Genomic DNA, 14450 nt, shown 5'->3' with positions numbered 1-14450 from the left:
CCAAGATATGTCTGTCCTGTTATGGGGGACCCTAAAGTGTGGTCACCAAGAGTAGCACCTGAGACCTAGACCCTGGTTGAAATGGGAAACAAATCTTCCAGGTAAACCCGTGTGACCAAAATTAAACCCTCCACTAAAACACCTGATTACTAATTAAAGGAAACCAGAATATGTCAACCCAAAACATGCTTCTCTGACATATGGATATTTTTAACTAGAAGCGCCTGGAAAACAGCAGGTGCAGGCACTCTGGCCTCCCTTTGAAAGCAAGAGATAAAACTTCCACTTTAAAGACATCCTCCCTTTACCAATGGGAAAAACGTATCACCAGAGACAGGGAGTTGAGGTCAGGAGAATCCGTACAAGCACACCTTGTTAAAACAACTCTTATCTTGCCCAGCGACGTGGCTCAGTGGTTGAGTGTCGACCTGTGAACTAGGAGGTCACGGTTCAATTCCCCATCAGGGCACATGCCCGGGTTGCGAACTCGATCCCCAGTGGGGTGTGCAGGAGGCAGCCGATCAATGATTCTCTCTCATCACTGATGTTTCTCTCTCTCTCCCTTCCTCTCGGAAACCAATAAAAATATAAAAGATAAATAGCTCTTACCTTCCTTAGCCTCCCCAGATAGTTTACTTGCCCACAGCTGCCTCTCCTTGTTCAACCAAGTACGAACGCATTTGGGTTGTACTGCTTCTCTGAGTTGGAAACTTACACACTTAAGTCTTTCCTGGAGCAAAGCAGACGGCCGGTAAATGGGGCCCAGGATCGCCGCCATGCTGTCTTATCTCCCGGACCTGCCAGAGGATACCTTAAAGAGACTCAAACAACGCCTGGCCGGCGTGGCTCCGGGGTTGAACGTCGACCTGTGAACCAGGAGGTCACGGTTCGATTCCCGGTCAGGGCACATGCCCAGGTTGCGGGCTCGATCCCAGTGGGGGCGTGCAGGAGGCAGCCAATGATTCTCTCTCATCATTGATGTTTCTATCTCTCTCCCCCTCTCCCTTCCTCTCTGAAGTCAATAAAAACATTTTTTTAAAAAGAGAGAGACTCGAACAACTAAAATTAGACAAAACATATAAAAGAGTCTAAGACACGGACCATCAGGCATTGAAGGACAGTGACCCCTGAGAGACAGGAAATGAGAGGAAAGCCCTACAGCCGCCTGAGCCCAGAGGATCTGAGCTGAGGAGCCAGAGCCCAGAGGCTGCAGCCAGAGTTCGCAAGACAGGACCCGGAGGAGACAGAGGGAGCTCGGGGATGCCCCGGAGTACCCGGCAGAGCCCTGCTCACACATCCTCTGAGGAAGCTCTCTGAGGTCAGGGAGGGAGCCCCCAGGGGACTGGGGCAGGGGTGTGCCCAGGGCTCACACGGACAGGCAGCAGTGCCTGCTGACACTGACCAGACGAAAAACGCATCCTTCCCAGGAAGCTGGGCGCACGAGGCTCTGCTCAGCGGGGGAAGCTCAGCCCTCGCTCCGTGCTGTCCGATCCCAGCCGAGGAACCTTTACAACACTCAGAGGGTTCCAAGTAAGTAACTGCATCCCAGAGCAAGCTCAGAATATAAAGTATCCAAGACCCAATTACGGGGAAAAAACCACATGTCTAGCATCCAAATTAAAAACTACCAGGCATGCAAAGAAGCAGGAACAAACACATATGGGGGTGGAGGGCGTCAACCGAAAGACCTCCAGAACTAACGCAGGTGATACAAAAGTAGCAGACAAAAACCAAAAACCAGGGAGAAATGCGAGACGCACTTTGTTATATAAGTTCCGTTAAATCAGTGCATTTAGAAAGCAACAACTTGGATTTACAGATGTTTCAACTCCTCACACAGGTGGAAGAGTAAACCCCACACATCGTATAGATCATGTTCCCACTTTCCCACAAATAAAGGCATATAATCATATGTTTTAAAAAATCTAAACCACACCTAGGGAAAAACAACAACAAAATTATTGTGTGCAATCAGCTGCTTTTGATAAGATTAAAATAATGTTTGTTTGATCTCCATTACTATAAGCAAGCTATCAGTTTATGCCTGAACCAAAAGTATAAAAATCGCTGCCCTGGCTGGGTGGCTCAGTTCAATAGAGCATCGCGCTGCGCACACACACACAAAAGCTGCAGGTTTGATCCCCAGTCGGGGTGGGGCGTGAAGGGGAAGCAACTGATTGATGTATCTCTCTCCTCTCTCCTCCCTCTCTCTCTCTCTCAACTGGTAGAAACATTTCCTCGAATGAGAATTTTAAAAAAGGAATGAAAATTGCCAAAATGACCCAAGTAACGGCTCTATGGACTGTAGCTGGAAAAGAGCAGGGGAGGTGCGAGGGCGGTGATCGGGGACGGCGTTCAGAGCGCAGTGACTCTCCAGTTCCTGAGAGCACTAGCGGCCAAGCAGAGATTTTGGGTGTCAGTTTTACTTAATCCTTCCCTCCCTCTTCCTGCCTCCCTCCTCCCCTTCATAAGCTGCTCTCATTTCTGCTTATATTATCTGGTATGTTTCATGATACAACACAGTAGGTGAGTGAAAAAAGGAAAAAGAAGAAATCAAACAATGATCACTCAGAGAAAAGTAATAAATCTTCCCTTGTGGTGTTAAACCAAAATCAATAGGGCCTCTGACCTATTAGAACTTTGCTCCAGTACCAATTAGGGCAACAGGAAATAAGCCTTTGTTTAAATGTGTGTACAGTGCCATTTTGTTGCAAATTATTAACCTCGCTGTAGATCATCTCACGTCTGCAAAAGGACCTCCCTTAGTTGTGAAGCAGTTCACATTCACACACGACAGCTGCGCTAACACGCATGCCACGCGCCTGGAAACACGCATGCCACGCGCCTGGAAACACGCATGCCACGCGCCTGGAAACACGCATGCCACGCGCCTGGAGGAAGCAGGCTGAAGCCTCTGCAGGGGAAGCAGGAGACTCTGCCAGGAGGAGTGACCAGTTCCTCATGGCTTCAGGCAGCAGAGAGAGAACCAGACAGTTCAATTCCCGACATTCTCCAGAGTGCAGTGGCAGCGTGCGGGTAAGACGCTCGCCCGGCAACGCGCTCACACGGGGAAGCGGGACTCGGCACCCCTGAGACCACTCCCACGTGCTCACACTTCGTCACCTCTGGGATGCCAGCCACGCGGTGCCAAGGAAAGCTAGAATTACCTTTTGCTTTATAAACTGAGCATTTGAGACAATTCTAAACACAAAGCATTCCTGAAGCAGCCCGTGAGCTCAGACCTGGTGAACTCGGCGACATTGCCCTCCGCAGAGGTAAGTGGGCGGGTGATCCACAGCACACTTTGCAGGCCTCACGGACTCACTGCTGGGACGGAATAAGGGCCAAGCAAGGCTCCCAGTGCGCAGTTAAACCAACAGCCAGCCACAGAACGGTCCACACGCTGCATGCACTAGGAGCGAGAGCTGCACGTGGCCACACTGTGTGCATGCACTAGAAGGGAGAGCTGCAGGCGGTCACACTGTGTGCATGCGCTGGGAGGGAGAGCTGCATGCGGCCACACTGTGTGCATGCACTAGGAGGGAGAGCTGCACGCGGCCACACTGTGTGCATGCACTAGAAGGGAGAGCTGCACGCGGCCACACTGTGTGCATGCACTAGAAGGGAGAGCTGCAGGCGGTCTCACTGTGTGCGTGCGCTGGGAGGGAGAGCTGTACCAGCGTCACCTGCCTGCCTGCTGTTGCCAGTGCCGGTCCGCCGCCAGAGATGAGCAGTGTGCTGAGCTGCACGGGGCGCGGAGACACGCTGCAGGGCTCCTCGTGAGAAAATGTGAAGATGCCCCAAACCCAGACACCAGAAGACTGGGAGGAACCGACGACCTGGGCTTTGAAACCAGATTCAGCCAGAAGCGCGCTGGCTCACTGCGGAGACTGGTCGTCACCTTCTCAATTCCCAAGCTGCGAGGGGCGGGGCCCGTCAGGGCACACATCGAGGCGGCTGCGCGACTTGGCAGCACTGTCATCCTGAGACGTGTTCTGAACACAATGCCTACGACTGCCGGTGCTAAGAGATACGTGCAGTTGATCAGAAGATGAACTTCCTGATCAATGTGACTTCAAAATGTGAATTAATTGCACGCAGGAACAAAGTGTTTTACAGAAAAGAAATCTTTAATCTTAGAGCATAAGGCAGTAACAGGAGTGATGTTATACCATTTAAACAGGCCAACAAGAGCAAGGTTCCCACAAACTTTGAAGACGCAAGTCCACACCCATTCCAACAAGCAGCAAGGAGCTCTGCAGCAGCAACTGAACGCAAAGGGTCGGCTTCTCTTTCATTCAGGTCATCAGAAAGACGAGAGCTTAGCAAGCTTTTTGTTGGTCATCACTTTATATGAACTTCAGGGTGGCCTGCTACAGTTTCACAAAACTGTCCTAAGTCATTTTGGCCTAAAAAAGCTCAGTAAGGATTATGTTCATCAACCCACTTTTCCTCCTCCTGACACATCTGCAGGTGTGCATGCACTAGGAGGGAGAGCTGCACACGGGCACACTGTGTGTGTGCACTGGGAGGGAGAGCTGCACATGGCCACACTGTGTGTGTGTGCTGGTAGGGAGAGCTGCACGTGGCCACACTGTGTGTGCGCGCTGGGAGAGCTGCATGCGGCCACACTGTGTGTGTGTGCTGGTAGGGAGAGCTGCACACGGTCACACTGTGTGTGTGTGCTGGTAGGGAGAGCTGCACGCGGCCACACTGTGTGTGCACACTGGGAGGGGGAGCTGCATGCGGCCACACTGTGTGTGTGTGCTGGTAGGGAGAGCTGCACGCGGCCACACTGTGTGTGTGCTGGTAGGGAGAGCTGCACACGGCCACACTGTGTGTGCACGCTGGGAGGGGGAGCTGCATGCGGCCACACTGTGTGTGTGCTGGTAGGGAGAGCTGCACACGGCCACACTGTGTGTGTGCGCTGGGAGGGAGAGCTGCATGTGGCCACACTGTGTGAGTACACTGGGAGAGCTGCACGCGGCCACACTGTGTGTGCATGCACTAGAAGGGAGAGCTGCAGGCAGTCACACTGTGTGCATGTGCTGGGAGGGAGAGCTGCACGCGGCCACACTGTGTGTGCATGCACTAGGAGGGGGAGCTACATGCGGCCACACTGTGTGTGTGCACTGGGAGGGAGAGCTGCATGCGGCCACACTGTGTGTGTGTGTGCTGGGAGGGAGAGCTGCATGCGGCCACACTGTGTGTGTGTGCTGGGAGGGAAAGCTGCAGGCAGCCACACTCTGTGCACGCGCTGGGAGGGAGAGCTGCATGTGTGTGTGCTGGGAGGGAGAGCTGCAGGCGGTCTCACTGTGTGCATGTGCTGGGAGGGAGAGCTGCATGCGGCCACACTGTGTGTGTGTGCTGGGAGGGAAAGCTGCAGGCAGCCACACTCTGTGCACGCGCTGGGAGGGAGAGCTGCATGTGCGTGTGCTGGGAGGGAGAGATGCAGGCAGCCACACTGTGTGCATGCGCTGGGAGGGAGAGCTGCATGTGCATGTGCTGGGAGGGAGAGATGCAGGCAGCCACACTGTGTGCATGCGCTGGGAGGGAGAGCTGCATGTGTGTGCGCTGGGAGGGAGAGCTGCATGCAGCCTTGGACTGGACACACCCGTTCTGTAGGGCAACAAACGGGACACTCCCTGAAGAACAACACGGCCCCCCTGCATCTGAAGGACTGTAAAGCAAAACACAGGGTGAGTTTGTGGGGAGCCTCCTGAGTCAGCCTGGCCACCACAAAATAACTGTTCTACAACTGAACCCCTTAATGAAAAAGGAAACACAAACTACCCCAGGCTACCCTCCAGGGATGAGGGGCTGACATCTTCCTGGAGAGGAATGCAAAAAGGAACAGAGACAAGTAATTCACCCCACCAGGACCACCAGACAGGGTCACTGCCTCCAATGGTCTCCGCTCCACGAGGAAACAGACTCACAGACACCACACTGCAAACCAGGCAGTTATCTGTTCAAACAGAGCACTTCTCCGGTGAGGAGCCTGAAAGGCCACTCACCACCGCAAGCCCACAGGCACAAAGGACACTCCCCTGCCGGAGACCGCCAATTCCTCCACGGCCACCAGCAGTCCAGCCACCAACTCCACCTGCTGTGACCCAACAATGAGGTGCGGTGGCGCCATCACCTTTCTGGACAGCCTTTTCAGAAGAGCCACGCCCTTGGGTATGCCTATCCACTGGTACACATGCATCCCATCTGCCCACTTCTTAACAGACTCAGCATGCGAGCACTGGGAAGAGAGCAAGCAGGGACAGGGCGCGAGCAGGGACAGGGCGCGGGCAGGGACAGGGCGCGGGCAGGGGCAGGGCGCGGGCAGGGACAGGGCGCGGGCAGGGACAGGGCCCGGGCAGGGCCGCTAGTGACAGTCAGGAAAGGACACCAGCTGGTTCCCAGGGGCCGGGGACAGCAGCCTCAGGGAGATCCAGACTAGAGGAGCCGCAGGATGCAGCATGAAGCAGGACGCTCCAGGCCACCAAATCTCCCTGCGCATTCTCAGAGCCCAGGCTAAGAAAGGTGTCAAGAAAACAAAACAAATCTGTGAGAGAAATCCAAAAACCCCCTTTCCTGCCAGGCTCAGTGTAAACGGGGTCCCTCCCGTCTGACTCCATCAATGGTGCCCAATCACAGAGCAGGGTCTGCACTCCCTGCACATTCAGTAGCTGGTCTCCTCCTGCCCTGAGGTGTGGGCTGAAGGGGGCACAGGAGCTCCTGGCTGCAGGATTGGATAGGTAGCTGGACTGGCCTCTCTGACTAAGCTAAGGCACAGAATGGGGGAACTGAGTTTAAAGGTAAGGTTCCTAAGGCTCACAATCCTTACAAAGAAAGCCTCAGAAGAAAGGAAGAGAAATGCCTGTGGAGTTAAGGGTCCAGAGTAAATAAACGGTTAATTTGGTACTTGCTATTCAGAGCAAAGATCCCCTCAGTGGTTGATTTTAACTGAGGACAAATGACATCCTTAATTACTTGGGGGGAAAGTCATAAAATCCTATCTAATAAAAGAGTAATATGAAAATTGACTGTCACTCCAACACACAAGATGGCTGCCACAAGATGGCCAGCAGGGGAGGGCAGTTGGGGGAGACCAGGTCTGCAAGGGAGGGCAGTTGTGGGCGATCAGGCCAGCAGGGGAGGGCAGTTAGGGGTGACCAGGCTGGCAGAGGAGGGAAGTTGTGGGTGACTGGGCCTGCAGGGGAGGGCAGTTGGGGGGGACCAGACCTGCAGGGGAGAACAGTTGAGGGGGACCAGGCCTGCAGGGGAGGGCAGTTGGGGGAGGGAGGACCAGACCAGCAGGGGAGAGCAATTAGGCAATGAGGCTGGCAGAAGAGGGCAGTTAGGGGTGACCGGGTTGGCAGGGAAGGAAGTTGGGGGGGACCAGGCCTGCAGGGGAGGGCAGTTGGGGGCGACCAGGCCGGCATGGGAGGGCAGTTAGGGGTGACCATGATGGCAGGGGAGGGCAGTTAGAGGTGACCAGGCCGGCAGGGGAGGGCAGTTAGGGGCAATCAGGCTGGCAGGGGAGCAGTTGGGCATCAATCAGGCTGGCAGGGGAGTGGTTAGGGGGTGATCAGGCTGGCAGGCAGAAGCGGTTAGGGGCAATCAGGAAGGCAGGCAGGCGAGCAGTTGGGAGCCAACAGTCCTGGATTGTGAGAGGGATGTCCAACTGCCTGTTTAGGCCCGATCCTACCGGGACATCCCTCAAGGGGTCCCAGATTGGAGAGGGTGCAGGCTGGGCTGAGGGACACACACCCCCGTGCACAAATTTCATGTACCGGGCCTCTAGTCTTAGATATAATAAATACATTCTGGAGACCTTTGTGTTTTAAGTGGTATTTTGAACTTTTTCAGTTATTATAAAAACAGTGTCCATCAGAGAATACTTCCCCAGCAGTGCCAGTGCCAGCGCCGAGGAGGGCGAAGGCCTGCAGACTGTGTACAGATTACAGCATGTACGAGTTCATACCATCTAACATAAACATACTAGGCCAGAGCACACACAGTGAATATCGACATAAAGAAAAACCCCAGTGGTACCATGAAATCTTCCCTCTAAAAATGTACAGGAACTGCTAAGAAATGCATCTGAGATACAGTGATCCTGGTGAGATGTGACTCACACTAACTCACTCGGATTGTCTGGCCAAAGTCTGCAGTGCTGGCTATGCTACCTGCTAGACCAAATGGCTACCTGATAGACTCCGATGAAGAAAGGAGCAAGTACCACAGGCCCTGGACTAAGTGGGTTACAGGTACTTTTAACTCATCGAGATCTTCAGGTCTGCACAGAACACATCCTAGCTCCTGAATGGCTGTATCTTCTCTATCGAGGAAGTATACTTGGCATGATTTCATTACATACAAAATCGTTTTCATCTGCCCAGACCGGTTTGGCTAAGTGGATAGAGCGTCGGCCTGCTGACTGAGGGGTCCCAGGTTCGATTCTGGTCAGGGGCATGTACACCTTGGTTGCGGGCGCATCCCCAGTTGGGTGTGTGCAGGAGGCAGCTGAATCGATGTTTCTAACTCTCTATCCCTCTCCCTTCCTCTCTGTAAAAAAAATCAATAAAATATATATTTTTTAAAAATCGTTTTCATCGTTACTGGAGAAGAAAACGTCATTCTCAGACCAGATGATTTGGGGGCTGGTGCGGCCACGCCCAGCTGTGTCTGCCCATCAGACGTGACGTCCCAGTGCAGCTCAGAGAGCAGCTGGCAGTCTAGCTCCCTCCCGCAGCAATGCCGCCATGGATGCTGGAGATGATAGATAAGCAAATACTAGGACTAAACCACCGCAATTATGAACTGATGGAAGACTGAAGTCAAGTATCAGTAGAATACAGAATCTACCAAAGAGGTTTCGCATAGCACATACATTTCAAGGTCGTCAGGCTTTGTGTAAGCATATTTTGCTTCCCTAACTTCAGTGTTCTTTATTAAAATCATAAAGATAATAACAAACACCTTGTCATTTAAGGAGCACCTATCCAGGAAGACTTACTGATGAAGTAACCATGGTGTACACTGGTGATGAATGCCCACCTTTCAAGATCCTATGGGCCAACTGGAAAACCAAACACAAAAACCAACTAAAACAGAAAGCGCTTCTAGTCAGTCCCACAGCACTACGAACTCACTCAACGGCCTGCTCTGCAGCCGACTTGAACCCAAGGCCACATGTGCAAACAGAGCAGGGGACAGAGAGGTCCGGGGCACCACCAAGGAGCTCAGAGGCTGCGAGGTGTCAGACTAGACAAGGCGGAGAAATCCATCTTCCTAGAATAAATACAAAAGTATTTTTAAACTAAATGTAGTCACACAGGTAAACACACATGTTCAACTGGGAGTTCTTGAATAATCAACAATAGCTTTAATCCACAAAAGACGAACACACACCAAAAAGTCAACGACAGTTATTAGGGTGTGGGGTGAGGGGTGGGGCATTGCAAAAACATTTTTCCATCTCCAATTTTCTAGATGAGTACATTACCTTTAATGTCAGAGAAAAGGCTACCCTGTCACACGTATATGCATATATAGATCTCTAATATAAAACTACAAAAACATACATTAACATGTTAAAAGTAATTAAGCCAAGATGACATTATGAAAAGCTTTATTTCCATATTTTTCTACCTAAAACATCTCCCTTTTATAAACAGAAAAAAAAAAAAAAACAAAAAAAAAAACACCCCACGGTAGAAGTCATTTAAACTTGTTTCTCAACTGCTTTATTAAACTACCAGAGGCCCAGTGCACGAATTCATGCACCGGTGGGGTCCCTTGGCCTGGTCTGTGGGATCCGGCCCTCCGACATCCCCCGAGGGGTCCTGGATTGCAAGAGGGTGCAGGCCAGGCCAACGGACCCCACCGGTGCATGATCAGGGCCGGGGAGGGACTGCAGGAGGGCTCCAGGGCGTGTCCGGCCCGTCATGCTCAATCCCGATTGGCCAGATCCCAGCAGTAAGCTAACCTACTGGTTGGAGCGTCTGCCCCCTGGTGGTCAGTGCACATCATAGTGAGCGGTTGAGCGGCCTCAGCATATCATTAGCATATTATGCTTTGATTGGTTGAACAGACGACCAGACACTTAGCATATTAGGCTTTTATTATATAGGATAATTTTTAGACCATAAAATTCACCATTGTAAGTGCACTAAAGCTTTCTTGGGAGAAGAAGAGAACAAATTTTAATTTTGCTTACCACTCAGATAAGCGAGCTAACCAGTGAAATCCAAAGGCCTGAAAGACCTGGACTTCCAGGTGAGATGAGGCGAACAGTTAAGGGACCCCTGCCTCACCATGGGTGGCACCCTGCTTTGCTGCAGCATGTCGGTGAGGACCTACCAGAACCTGGAGGGCTGGGTCCACAGCACCTCAGGAAGCCAGAACCCCTCGCTCTCCCAGCTCCCAGGCCACAAGCCCCGACAGGCCCACACCACACAGTACCCAGCCCCTCTCCCAAAGTCAGCAGAAATGGGATCTGCTCCCCACTCTCCTACTGGGGAAAAGAAACCCAGGAAAATGCTGGAACTGGTGTCACTAGCAAGGCAGGGGCTTTTCTTGAAGAAAATAATAACTTACTTTGTTGGATTTCCCCGTGAAGAAGCATCTTGGATCACAAATGTTGCCCACCCTCTTGTCCCTTCTGCCTTTGGACTACCCCCTCACCCACCCTCCCCCCCATGCCCTGTGAGCCATGCTATCATTCATTATAACACACCCCACAAGCACAGCAAGACACAGCACTAGTCTACTCAACTCTCATAAGGGAGGGCCATGCAGGCAAGGGGAGGGGCGGGAGGCGGTGAGAAGGCGCACACCCCACACAGGAGGTGGGTCCAAGCAGCGCAGCCAGACAGAGGCGCTCCCTCTGCAGTTCCATGTCCATCACTCTATCTCACGTCTCCTCATCCTCTCCCTTCTGAACAAACAGCTGCAGTTACTCCCCAAGTAAATGGTGTGGTTCTTCTTTCTAAACAACTGAAGGAGAACAAATAACCAGGGACCCTCAGGGCCAGCCTCAGGGGAACTCAGCACCTTCAGGCACCCTGGAAGGACAGAGGCCTCCGGGAGGAGGGCTCACCCAGGACTCACGGGAAGGTGATGCATCCTCAGGAAATACCACAAAACATGTTCCACACCTAAGTTACCAGTTACTGCTCTTCTCTCAGTTATGACAGAATGTCACACTGAAAACTGTTGTTTTATAAACATCCTTGTCTTCAGAAAGGAGAATGCGCAGACCCTGAGGGCGTTCCCACCTGAAGATGTGTGAGGGTTAGGGGGCCAAGGACACAAGCTTGCTTGGAATTTCATTTGTTTGGTTCCATCTCCCTATCTTTATTTCTTTACTAGAGGCCCGGTGCACGAATTCATGCATGGGTGGGGTCCCTCTGGGTGGCCTGCAGTGATCGGGCTGAAACCCACAGTCCAATGCTGCCTGCAGCTCCCACCTGCTGCTCCTGCTCATCCCGGCCCCACCGTACCTGCCGCGGGCTCGTGCCCAATCCGTCCCGATCGGGAGAGGCTCGTGCTGCCGCAGCAGTGCTCACGAGCCATGAGCCCTGCATCTGGAGCCCTCCCCAGGGGAGTGGCCTGTGGGATCGGGCTGAAACGGCTCTCCAACATCCCTTGAGGGGTCCTGGATTGTGAGAGGGCATAGGCCAGGCTAAGGGACCCCACTGGTGCACAATCGGGCCAGGGACGGACTGAGGGAGGGCTCCAGGGTGTGTCTGGCCCATCTCGCTCAGTCCTGATCAGCCAGACCCCAGCAGCAAGCTAACCTACCAAAGCATCTGCCCCCTGGTGGTCAGTGCACATCATAGCAACTGGTCAACCAGTTGACTGTCTACCCCCTGGTGGTCAGTACATGTCATAGCAAGTGGTTGAGCACTTTAGCATATCATTAGCGTATTACGCTTTGATTGGTTGTTTGGTTCTGCCGTTCGGTCTATTTGCATATTACCCTTTTATTATATAGGAGGATTTCACCCCAAACTCCCATGCCTTAAGGGCAGAAGGGCGGGGCCAGGCAGGGGTGGGGGAGGAGTGGATGGGAGGGCACCTGCTGTAAGAACAGCAGGGTCAGTAGAAAAGTTAACCAGCCTCACAAACGGGAGGACAACCCAACAGAGTGGACACCACTGCCAAGGCAGATGGCAGTTCCGAGAGAGGCCGCTGCGTGACCCTTCACTTCTAGTCACCGAAAGTCTGCAACCTCACCTCCTCCTTCTCCTGACTCTTGCAGCTGAGCACATAAACGTAAATCAGAAAAGCAGTGAATCTAAACACGAGAAATAAAGAGGTGGCAGTTTTCCCTATAGCACACATCTCAGCATCTTGTATTCATTAACGGCAAAGTTCCTACACCAGGTCAACAACAATTCAATCCAGCACCTACTATGCGCGAGAAGGTGCCTGGCAGCTCTGCACCCCACAGGAGAGATGCGTTCCCTCAGAGGTCACGCAACCACATACTGAAAGCAACGAGAAGAAACAAACGACTCCCACATGCCGCAACGTGAACGAATCTCCAAACAACGTGAAGTGAAAGAAGCCAGACAGAAGAGTCTCCCATGCTCCACTCCAACACTCACACCAGGCACAAACACAAGTAAAAAGCAGCCATGGCGCCGGAAACCAGGACGGAGGGACGGGGCGGGGGGAGAGGGGGTGGCTGGGAGAGGCACCAGGGCTTCTTGATCTAACAGCTGGTTCGTAAGTGGAGGGTGTTCACTTTGTGAAATTTCCCTAACTTATAATGCATGCACTTCTGTATGCATGTTTTACTTTCTGTACAAAGGCCAGCACATACCACCGAGACGCTTCTCCCGGGACTGCCAGCTCCCTGCCCAGCCTGGGGATGGAGAAGGACGAACTGCCCGACGGTGTGTGCACATGACAAAAGACAGGCAAAGGAGGACTGGCCCGGCTCCGGCTCCCGGCCAGGAAAAAGGCCCTGGACATGGTGACCAGCGGGCCCAGGGGGCAGGCAGGGCCGCCCCGCAGGCAGGTGCCCATCCAGCCAGGCCGCACCGGCAGAGCGGAGACCAGGGGTCCACTCCCTTCACCTCATCACAGTTTTAAATAAAACCTCGACACTAATGATTCCGGAGTTCATTTCAGACCTCAAACACATACTAAACCGGCGCTCACCAACCTTTCGGACCTCACGGACCACCAGCTGGCGACCGCGTACTAAACTACATATAATGCCCAAGGTTCAAAGGGACACGGTAAATCTGTAGAGTGGATGATTAAAGCAAACAGGAGCTTTGGGGCAGAATACGGTGGTAATGACTGGGCTTCGTCTTGCCGTGTTAGCATGTAGCGTTAAATCTGGGGCAGCGATTTTCCACCTTTCTCATCTCATGGCACATAAACTAATTACTAAAATTCTGTGGCACACCAAAAATATATATATTTGCTGATCTGACAAAAAAAATAGGTATAATTTTGATTCATTGACACCAACAGCTATTGTTGTGTTAGCTGTTGTCATTTTTTTATTTGACAATCTAAGGGAAATGATCGGTGCCCCTGACTGGACAGTCAGGAAGGGTAAGTTCTGAACATTCTCTGGGCACACGGTTGAAACCGCTGCTCTAGGGGACAGAGTCCAGTCTGTGCCCCAGCCGAGATGTGGGGCACAGTGGGGACAGGAAGAGGGCCACCCTCGGCCTGTGCTCTGGCCAGAGGCCGGGCTTCTGCCCTGCAGGAGCTGAGCCTCCCACGCCGAAGCGCCATGCGCCCCCAGTACTGCACAGGTGGGAGCCAGAAACCTAGTCCATCAACAGCTGCTCCTCTCCCCGGCTTCAGGTCGAGCCCTCAGCACGCAGCCCTCTCTTCTACAGGTTGCTACAAAGGCAGCGCCAGATGTTTCTCACTGCCTTCGCAGGCTATGATGCGCATGGGTGGGGGCCGCGGTCCTCCAAGTAAAGAATTAAAGCTTTTATTCTAAAGCTCTTCCGCTGGCATATAAACTTAAGATATTGTGTATGTTCTTAGCATAGACTTTCACTGGACATTGAGAAACTAATCAAAGAAGCAATTTCAGGACGTTTCCTCTATGGGCAGTTTAGTTGAGCCGGAGTCTGTACTCGGGTCCTAGAAAGGCTTCACCATTTTAAAAGGTGCAGTTCCAGTGGAATGGGCACAGGACATTTGAGGCCTGTCCTTCCAGCTGCTCCGATTCACCACTTTATCACATCTCATCAGATATAACTAAAAGACTAAAAGTTTACTTTTCTGCATAGCCAGTGTGCCTCAGTGGTTGAGCATCAACCCATGAACCAAGAAGTCACTGGTTCGATTTCCAGTAGAGCACATGCCCAGTTTGTGGGCTCAATCTCCAGTGTGGGGTGTGCAGGAGGCAGCCGATGGATGATGTTCCTCTCTCATCGATGTTTCTATCTCTCTATCTCCTCTCCCTTCCT

The 14450-nt window shown here is 52.5% G+C and overlaps 1 protein-coding gene across 47 annotated transcripts in view; it reads right to left on the bottom strand.

Moving 5' to 3' along the window:
* MAP4K4 (mitogen-activated protein kinase kinase kinase kinase 4) overlaps window positions 1–14450 on the bottom strand; it is a 185270-nt gene that overhangs the window by 70562 nt on the left and 100258 nt on the right. Inside the window, exon 1 of one of the 47 annotated variants that reach the window (XM_079792858.1) lies at window positions 9150–9668. The exons of the other annotated variants lie outside the window; for them this stretch is intronic. The gene's annotated coding sequence lies outside the window, so the exon portion shown is untranslated. Of the gene's footprint in view, window positions 1–9149; window positions 9669–14450 lie in introns of those variants that run through there. 47 annotated transcript variants of the gene reach the window in all.

This window comes from Cnephaeus nilssonii (assembly GCF_951640355.1).
Source record: "Cnephaeus nilssonii genome assembly, chromosome: 15".
NCBI lineage: Eukaryota > Metazoa > Chordata > Mammalia > Chiroptera > Vespertilionidae > Cnephaeus > Cnephaeus nilssonii.
This window is presented reverse-complemented; position numbering and strand designations above follow the sequence as displayed.